We start from the raw sequence: 10,023 nt of genomic DNA on the forward strand, positions 1-10,023 counted from the left end.
TCCACATCTATCAAAGGGTCACAGCAATAAAGCGTACTCCTTAAAGTTGCTCCAAGAACAAAATATCCCAAGGTATTTGAAGTGCTTAAGCACTTCTGACAAATATAATCGCTACCAAGCCTTTTGTATATTTAAACAACCAGTGAATACATTAGCTTGAGTCCTGTGGACATGAAAATATTTATTACTCTCACTCAAGACTTAAAGAATGATGCCAGGCTTATTAGATGGGAATTTAGGTATTCTATTATTACAGCAATGTGTTCCAGCATGCCCCATAGTTCAGACACATGGTCTTTTTGCCACATTGGCCATGAATTTTTCTATTATTCCAAACTACTCATTCAGCCAGAATATCCCTCCCCATTCTTTCCTGCCACTCAAAATCTGACCATGCATGTTCTCATCAGTTACCTAAAAAAATTTAATCCTGTTAACATGTTAAAGCTTCCCATATATGTAAAGCTAGGGGCTGGATCACCTCGCCAAAATGCTCACAGTGTAGTCCCTCTAGCTGAGATTAAGTTAAAGTCCTTATGATAGCTTTAAAAGACAAATAAACAAAGAAAAAAAAACCCAAGTATTCACAAGTGCCTTCCCAAGAGGGAGGCAAAGGGAGATTGCACATAGAAAAGAAGTCAATAAAACCGTGATCCCAAGAATATAGTGATAGGTTATGACTTCTATCATAAACTAAAGAATATCAACTTTTACAAATTGAAAATGTGGAGAACAAGTTTTTTTCTGGTACCTCCATGGGACTATGAGTGTCTGATCACCGTGACAAAATGCCTGTGATAAGCGACTTGAAAGAGAAAACATGGGCTGGAGAGATGGCTCAGTGGTTAAGAGCACTGACTGCTCTTCCAGAGGTCCTGAGTTCAAATCCCAGCAACCACATGGTGGCTCACAACCATCTATCATGGGATCCAATGCCCTCTTTTTTTTTTTTTTTTTGGTTCTTTTTTTCGGAGCTGGGGACTGAACCCAGGGCCTTGCGCTTCCTAGGTAAGCGCTCCAATGCCCTCTTCTAGTGTGTCTGAAGACAGTGACAATGTACCCACATACACAAAATAAATAAATAAATCTTAAAAAAGAGAGAGAGAGAGAGAGAGAAAGAGAAAGCCCCTCGTTTCAGTCTCTCCTCTCTTTGCTTCCATTAACTCTGGGCCTGTAAAGTGAGCAGACCTCATAGAAGAAAGTGTGTGTTGGAGAAAAGCATCATGGTAGGTGGAGGGACAGGGACAGAGAGGGACAAAGAGAGAGGAAGAAGAGAGAGGGAGGGTGAGGAAGGGAGAGAGGGAGTGGGTGAGGGAGAGAGGGACGGAGAAAGGGAAGGAGGGAGGGAGGGGAGAGGGAGTGGGTGAGGGAGAGAGGGAGAGAGGAAGGGAGGAAGGGAAGGAGGGAGGGAGGGAGGGGATAGGGAGGAAGGAGAGGAGGGAAGAGGGAGGAGGGGGAGAGGGAGGAGGGGGAGAGAGGCGCTCAGCTCACTGGGTTTTCAAAAAGTTAAGAGACTTTTTCTAGTGTACAGGTGTCTAATTTCCTGTTACATCTTCACACGAGGAAAGAGGATAAAAATCTCTCTCCCGTGCTTTTTGAAGAATAAAAGCACCGTGAGCCAATCATCTAAGACCTCTAACATCCCCACACAGGCATTCAGACTTCAGTGTATAAATTTTAGGATGACCTCAAGATTAAGTCCGCAGCACTTCACATTCGCTATGCATCATCTCTAGAAGAATCAAATCTTGGAAGCAGCCAAGCATACGCAGGGCTTTTGTAGTGTTTGTTAACAGCATCGCAGCGTGTGGTGGTTCTTCTAGAAGCATGCCTTCACACGTTTTGAAACTGGGCAAAGAGAGCTTTACAGCAACAACTGGGCTTGTAACTGCCTCTGTTCTGTCAAGGTGCAGTCGCAGCACAATCTGCCTAGAGGGTAAATGGCGTCATCTTCTGAATTCTCCTAACCCCTGCCACTGCTAACTGGCCTTTTGTATTTCCTCCGGAGTCGCCCGGCAAGTCCATCACTCTGCGAGGCAGTTCCAGTTTCATCACTTGGAATCGGCTGAGTTGATCTTTTACGAACTAGCCATTTCCTTAGAGCTCACGTTTTAAGAACTTCCAGAACATTCCGACTACGTCGGTGCTTTAAAGAAGCTTCCCGGTCCGGATCTTCCGCTTTGTACCAAGAATCCTGCCTTTAATTGTAGCAAAGGATTTGTCTCTACAAAAGACTCATAAGTCGTCACCCTTTAGGAGCAAATTATTTCTCTCTGTTTCATCTTGAGAATACAAATCCTTTGACACTCTTTCCAGAGGTAATTGTCTTTGTGTCTTCTTCTATCTGAATGGACTTTTGCATTCAGGCCACTATAATCTGAGCAACTCAGGTGGACGAATGACCTCTACACTGCTTCTGTATGACAACTGTGTAGTGACAAAAGACTTTTCCTATGCCTGAGAGGAAAGTACGAGTGTGCTAGCTAACTAACTGGACTTTATACTACAGCATGGGCAATTTAAACTCCAGGGGCATTGTCTTACTTTTAGAATAGGTAAAAAAGGTCACCTAGCACCATGGTTGGTTCTCATGCCTGGGTGGTTGTTTCTGCCTTTTGTTGTTCTTGCTCATTTATTTCTTTGCTTGTTTGGATTGGTGTTGTGAGATGATAAGAGCTTCATTGTGCTGCTCAGAGTCTCCCTCTCATCCACGATCCTCTCTCTGCCTTGGATGCTGAGATCCAGGGTGTTTGCATGCCGCTAGCCTAACTAGAAAATGTAGCAATGTATTTTGTAGCTCTTGCTTCCAATCATGAAGCCCTTGCTTGGCCTATTTGAGAATTTTCTCTTTCAGGTCCTAATAACAACTCCCTTCGTAAAGCAAAGAGAGAGAGAGAGCTGAAAAAGGGAGGAGCTTCGGGATGACTACAGCAAGTAGTCATGTTCTCAGGTAGGTTTTTCATTCGTGCAGTAAGGTACGATGAAGATCAACGAAGATATTTCTTCACTGGGCCTACAGAGAGAGAGAGAGAGAGAGAGAGAGAGAGAGAGAGAGAGAGAGAGAGAGAGAGAGAGAGAGAGAGAGAGATGTCGAAATAGCTGCTTGTTGCTATATAGATGGATCTGAGTCCCTGAAACCAAACTATTGATGTGCCTTGTGAAAGAAAAGGGGTTCGTGCGTTAAATGCTTTAAAGTGGTTGAAGACATCAGTGGGATGGTTCAACTGTTAACAAAGAAAGAGAGCTGTTCTAAATGTTTTCATTCTCATCCTCATAAACTAAAGAAATAGTGAGGCTTTACTAAAACAGTCATGTCCTAATTATTTACATTGAAGAACTACAAATTGCGTCCACTCATGCTGTCCCAGAAAGGGACATTTTTATAATTCGTTTTTGCATTTTTGACCCTTAATATATCGCAAGTGTTTCTCCTTTGATAAATCTTAGCAATGTTTCAGCTGCTTTGGGTGTAGTTTTGTAGCTACAGCGACAAACTATGTTATGGTGTGGATGAGCTGCTACGTTACAGACCAATAGAGCCCTTGAATTTTCAGCACATCCTTCATATTCTGCGTTGTACTTCCTGATTTCTGAAAGATCCGAGGTGCTACGGCTACACTTCTATGAGAGGAAGCATACAAAAGGAACAGAAACTTCTCACAAAGCATCCGTACAAACCCACTGGTGTGGTATGAATGAGGACGGACGACATTTATCCTCTTAATTATGTCTTGGTAAAGACAGATCACAAAAGTAACTGTCTAGGGAAAGACCAAGAAACTGTCTCAGAATAAAAGAGACTAAGGACAAATGAAAACCAAATGCGATGCATATTCCATGACTTCTTTTAAACCATAAAAGCATTATTAAAACACTTGGTGAAATCTGAATCAACTCTTTAAGTTAGACGAGAACATTATGTTACGCCAACGTTAATTTTCAGAGTTTGATTTGAATACAGATCCTTCAAACCAACTCATGACCTAAACTTTTCTAGTTAATTTTAATACACGATAGAAATGCAAATTTCTGCCGCAGGTTCCTTCATCTTCTGCTATATTTGATGTGTCTGTTTTAATATTTATTTTTAATCATGCTTATGTGTGCATGTCCATGTATGTACGGGTGCCTGTGTGTCCTGTGTCTTCTATGTATGCACTCCTGAGGGCAGTGCCCGAGGAGATCACAGGCATCAGGTCATTGGAAGCTGCAGCCACAGGTGTCTGGGAACTAAAGCTGGGCCTTCTGCATGGCAGTGTGTGCTCTTAACCCTAGCATCATCCCTGCAGTCTTTAGATAAAGACCATGAAGGTATTTCGGTGGTGAAGTTGAAATATGATAAATATTACTTTGTAGGTCAAAACCCTTAGTCACATCAGTGGAACTTTACATGTTCTACCTGCACGGACACTCCTGACCACTTCCCTGTTCTTCTGTCTTGAAAAGCATCATATATTTCAAAGTCCCTTTTGAAATAGAGTCTGGTGTACTGTAGTGTTTATTAAGGTACGGGTGCTGTCCCATTAGCCGGCAGTGGATATTACAATACTTAATTTACAATTTATAATACTCAAATAGTATTTATTTGAAACCAGGCTTCAGCTGACTAATTCAAATACCTCTTAAACTTAGACAAGATCCCTCATTTAATCTGTATTTGTTCATTTTATGAATCACAAGCATTCTGGTGCCCATGGAGGCCAGAAGGGGACATTGTATTTCTTGGAACTAGAGTTATTGAACGGTGCTGGTAATCGGACCCAGGTCCTCTGGAAGAGCAGCAAGTGTTCTTTACCATTAGGCCATCATTTCCCCTCTTAGCCTACTGCTTGTAGGTGCTGGTAAAAGCACAGAGGTCAGCCTATTTGCTGATTTGTTCCTATTTGAGTTCGTAAGACGAGGAATTTGGTTGAATATTTTTTCTTCTTTTTTTTTGAATTTAAAAGAAAAATGGTTCAAGTAAATCACTTATTTAATAGCCTAAACTACAGCAACAAACTGTCTAAAGCTAGGAACATTTTGGATTTTTTTCAATTTTGACGATGAAGTTGTGAAGATCCGTTGAAGTAATCTAGTCAGTAGAAAGTGTTTGGAATCTTGCATTGCATTTTCCTTACTTTCTCCCAGGTTCCTCAGCGTAGACTCGGAGTTTTTCCTCAAGAGAAGGTTTATCCATTTTAACTCACCTCTTTACCGCCTGTTTTCTGTCTGATTTGTTTTTTCCTAGTGCAGTCAGTCACTCAGCTCTTAATGTACAGCAGGCCTTGGTCTCTCTGATTCTCTGTGGCATTCTTCCCATTACTTCTTCCCGCATCACTGTAAACCAAGATTGCTCATTTTATTGAAGAATTGTCTACTTTTAGCAACAGAGAAGTGCTTATCATTGTTCTGTAAAAGCAGTAGTGGGAAGAATAATTCTAAACAAAATGTTCCAGAAAAAGCAAATAGTATAAAACAGCTTTCTATTTTCTGCCAGACCATGTGTTCAAAAAAAAAAAAAAAATCTTGTTCTTCCCCGAGTTATATTTTAAAGGGGTTAAGCAATCATTCAGATAATCGGACTTCATTGCTTTGAAATTTTATCAAAGTGTCCTCAATCCTTGAGCTGATATCCAGGTCCATTTTGCCAATCGGATAAAGCCTCTTAGATCCTTTTCCTAGAGGCACGAGCGGTTAACTTGATCTTATTGTGCTGCGAAAGAGTCTGTGCTACGCCTCATTTTTCATAAGTGCGATTTGTTTTGTTAGGAAGACTCCAGAGAGACTCCTTGTTAGAAACGATTTTGGCTGCCAAGGGCACATTGGTACTAGAACCTTTTTTGCTTTAGGCTGAATGAAGGTTTTAGAAATGTTCCAAGTTTAACCATAGAGGAAACAGACAGACAAACCGGATGCAGGGGGAATTAGCATATGGAGGAATAAAGACTTTATTTCTCAAGAGGAGATTTGGAATGGCTTTAAAAACAGGAGGGAAGGGAAGCTAGGCTTGGCAGTGCATACCTTTAATCCCAGCATTCAAGGGTAGAGGCAGAGGCAGGGGGATCTCTGAGTGTTCTCATCTACGTAACAAATTCCAGGTCAGCCAGAGCTGGGAAGTGAAGTCTTTACATAAAACAAATGGGGGGTGTGTGGAAAAATATAAGAGGAAACTATCAACAAAGACCAGCCCTAAGAAAAGCCCTTATTTGGAAGAACTGCTTTCATTCACCTTAAAATTCTTATTCTTCCCCTCCCCCTTTCCTTATTCCCCCTTCTCTCCCTCTCTCCCCTTCCTTAGAAGGCAAAGGGTTTGAAGACGACTGTGTGCTTTTATTTTACCTTTACCAGTCATCCCAAGTGCCCACTTACATCCAGACCAACACACACAGCCTTTGCCAGGAAAGAGCACTAGGTGGTGCCCATTGACTTTGCAGTGGAAAGGGGATTCCCCAGGGGAGCCACTCTGGGGAAGCTCCTCAGGCCCCAGCCTCCTCCTCAGTCTGTCGGGATAAAGTCCTCCTCTAAGAGGTGGCCAGGAGAATGGTGCCCTGTTTTCTTTTCTCACTTCCTTAAGGCAGGCCGGACTGGACTTCTCCTTTTTCGGATGCAGCTTTAGTCTGAAATTTCAGAGAGTGTGTGTTTGCAAATGTGGGGGTGGGAGGGAGAGAGGCCTCCAACACCCCCTTTTGGAATGAAAGCTAAGAGGAATAAAGGCTGTGCCCTGCCATCTGTGTGTATAAACGTCACAGCCCAAATCTCTTGCCAAGACTGCCCTCCTGCCAGATCATCTGGGCATCGCACTGCACATGCTCGCTTTATTTTTCTGCTTTGCCTATAATAAAGCTGTAAAAAGAAAATAGCAGAACAGAATAGAGGTGACTCTTAAATTTCACTTTGCCTCTTCACAACAATAATTCCCTGTCAAATTAAATCCAGTTAATTTGAAGATTTCGCATGCTGGCGTTGATTCCCAAACCTACTCCTTGAAGGGGTAGCTTTCTACTGCTGGGCTTATTCCTTAAAAAAAATCGTATTAGGCATGCTGCACAGCTCGGTGCTTTGTGTTCAAGGAGAGCAGGTAATGGCCCAGAGGATGTGTTTGCTTTTTCTCTCTGTTTCACCCACTCAAGGGGTGTCAGGTCTGTTTTAAAATGTAAAACCACTGGAAGTTTTGGGTTTTTTGTTCGTTTGTCTTTTTGTTTTGTAAAGATCTGTAGCAACTGGCATAATCATGCTAATTGTCACAAAAATGGAAAGAACAGACAATTCATGTTTTTAGTAGAAATATGTAAAATATTCATTTTTCTCTGACTCCTGTCACAAGTTGTGCTGAGTGGAGCCAAGCCCTCCCTCTGTGTGATTTTGTTTTGTCTTAAAGAAGGCAAAACAAATGGTTGTCTGGACATCCAGCCAGACTCATCTAACAAAACCTGAGTTCTGCAACAGTGAGGGGAGAATGAGACATAGTTTCAAGAAGTTAAACTAAGGGCAGAGCTTTATGAAGCCAGGAGAACCGCTTCTGAGCTCTTGCTGCTGGGTCATATGTCCTGGTATGTGGCAGCTGACTGCTCATTAATTCTATTTATATCAGTGTGAGAATCCACCCCACTGAGTATGCATGTGTTAAAATATTCATAAATTATGTTTATTTGGAACAAATATTCATTAAATGCCAAAATAAGACCATTATTTAACCACAAAACTAGTCGACTACCAAATAAGCGTGGTTTTTTCACTGCCAATATGGGCAGTCTGCTTTCTGACCTGACTTCCCTGTCCCACCCAGTATTTCCCTGAGAAGGTTCACCTTTTGTTTTTCCAGTTCTGCAAAGAAAATAATTTCACCGAAAGGAGTACATTTGGGAGACAAAGGATGTTCTGCTACTGCAGAGCCATGATAAACGTGACTAGAGCAAATGAGAAGTACACTTTAGCGCTCTAAAATCCAAGAACATATTCACGAATTCGTGGAGACTTGGACCGAATTGATGGTGTTTCATGAAAATGTACATCAAGTGAAACAGACCAGACGATCCCTTGATAAAGCTAGTTGAAAGTAGAAATTTTAATACTATAATATATATTTTTCTCAAAATAAAGAATGGTTTAAAAAAAATCTGTGTCACTGCCAGCTGAATTCTAGAATCAGAACTCACGACTGCAGCCTACGTTTTCAAAGTTAGTGCTCTGTAGTGAGATACCCCGGAACAACGTCCTTTTGAAAGATGCTGTGAGGCTGACATTGGTACAGGTGGCTTTTCCTCTCTGCAAGCCTCCTGAACGGATACCTTGCACAGTTGAAAACCTTGAATTCCTTGTCCAAATTCCAAAGCTGTGCTCGATAAAAATACATCACCTAACTTACCCACCTCTACATTAGCACCAGGAAATCATCTGGAACTATTCGTCATTAGAAGCACGTTCAGATTTAACTGAAAGCATGACCCTCTTAATAGGAGAGCCTACTTGTTCATGAGCCATTTCCACCTACTTGTTCATCTGCAATCTTCTCTGAAAGTATTATAAACGCAAACACTCTCATCGAAAGTACCGTCTTCCTAGATTGAAACACAGTTGATACCTAAGGCAAAGTGGGACGGTCTGGATTAACGTCATCATCTCTGCATGCCCACTTTGAAGGAAAGCACACGAAGGGACACCAGAACAAAAATGAAATATTTTTTTTTTTCATGGCGGCAATACTTGCTGTGGGGTGAAGTTGTCACCTAGAACTGCACATGAATTGTGTGCACGTTTACTTTAGTCAACAGCTAGGGGTTCACAGTGTTTTATTTTCCACTTATCTTGGGAACAGAATTCTGTTCGCTCACACACCCTTGAAAGAAGTGTGCATTTGGGGGGAATCTTTCTAAGGCAATGAATCAAAATGTGGAGCAATCTATGCCTACCAAAATACTGTCTTTATAACATTTGTAACACCGAACACTGGAAGGTTTTTAATTATTTTGCTAATTTTAGTTAACAGGAGGATGGTCGGAAAAGGAGAAGAATGGGCGTGGCTCGGTGGGGAAAGTCCAGATCTCCAGCACCCACATGAAACATCTGTATGGTGGTGTGTGCCTGCAGTCCTAGTGCTTAAGGACCGAGAAAGAGAAAATCCAGAAGACCCTGCCTCCCAAAACTCAGTAGAAAAGATACTGAGGAAGACTTCCCATGGCAACCTCATGGTGTCCATATATACCACAGGGCACCATATATACTATATATGCACACATGCCTATCACACACTCAAGGATGCACACACAGGCACAATTAAAAAGATAACATTCATTTGAAGGAAAATTATGCTATCGATAAAAATGATATGTATAAATCAAAAAATGTGGGAAACAAGTAGTAAAATATCAAGTGGGGGAAAATCATAAGGTTAACTTGTAACATGATTACAGTAAGTAAAAATAGTTAAAAAAAAAAAACTTAAAGAGCATGCGCAGGTTTGCTTGCCATTGTATTAAGGACCAAAACTGATATTCTGCTTGTTTTCAGGCTTTTATTAGCATACTAAGGTACTTAAAATGCATTCAAAAATGATTACATCATTAAGAAAATCACAAGTTAACTTACATTTTCCCTCAAACAACACAGTTATTCAGACTTTTGAGATAAGTTAGATAATCCCCAAATTCCCTCTTCCAAAAAATGTTAACTCTGAAGACATTATCTGAGTTTCAAATCCAAAACAAATACATTTTATTAAAAAAAAAAAGACTTAGGCAGACACATTTCTGTGCATTGTATTAAACTCAAACCCAAAGCGTTTTCACCTAGCTATGCTCAAACTCCCCGAGCAGCCTTTTCTGCAGAGGAAACAAAGGGCGCATATCAAAACCACCACAAACTCCTTTCATTACGCTGGGAAGTTTGAGACACACTTTCATGTGAATTTTGGCCTCCGTACAGCACCACAGTGCATTGTTTTCATCTGAGACTTGAACATATTGGGGAAACTAGAGCCTCCCTTTCTTTTATCCTGTCATCTTCTAACCCTCCCCCACCACCGGCAGTGATGGGCAGGCATATGGC

General features: G+C 41.3%; 1 long non-coding RNA gene across 3 annotated transcripts; it reads left to right on the forward strand.

Annotated features, from left to right (window-relative positions):
• The first annotated feature begins 1,527 nt into the window (after window positions 1–1,527).
• Window positions 1,528–9,716, forward strand: LOC120096677 (uncharacterized). Of its 3 annotated transcripts, none has more exons than XR_015637726.1 (3): window positions 1,528–2,318; window positions 2,855–2,950; window positions 8,959–9,716. It is a non-coding gene; the product is annotated as an uncharacterized LOC120096677 (long non-coding RNA). The 3 variants fall into 3 exon arrangements; XR_015637728.1 differs by lacking the exon at window positions 8,959–9,716 and adding an exon at window positions 7,802–8,087 and having other exon boundaries at window positions 1,713–2,318; XR_015637727.1 differs by lacking the exon at window positions 8,959–9,716 and adding an exon at window positions 3,555–4,023 and having other exon boundaries at window positions 1,771–2,318.
• The last annotated feature ends 307 nt before the right edge of the window (window positions 9,717–10,023 follow it).

This window comes from Rattus norvegicus, chromosome 14 (assembly GCF_021556685.1).
Source record: "Rattus norvegicus strain SHRSP/BbbUtx chromosome 14, alternate assembly SHRSP_T2T, whole genome shotgun sequence".
Classification (NCBI taxonomy): domain Eukaryota; kingdom Metazoa; phylum Chordata; class Mammalia; order Rodentia; family Muridae; genus Rattus; species Rattus norvegicus.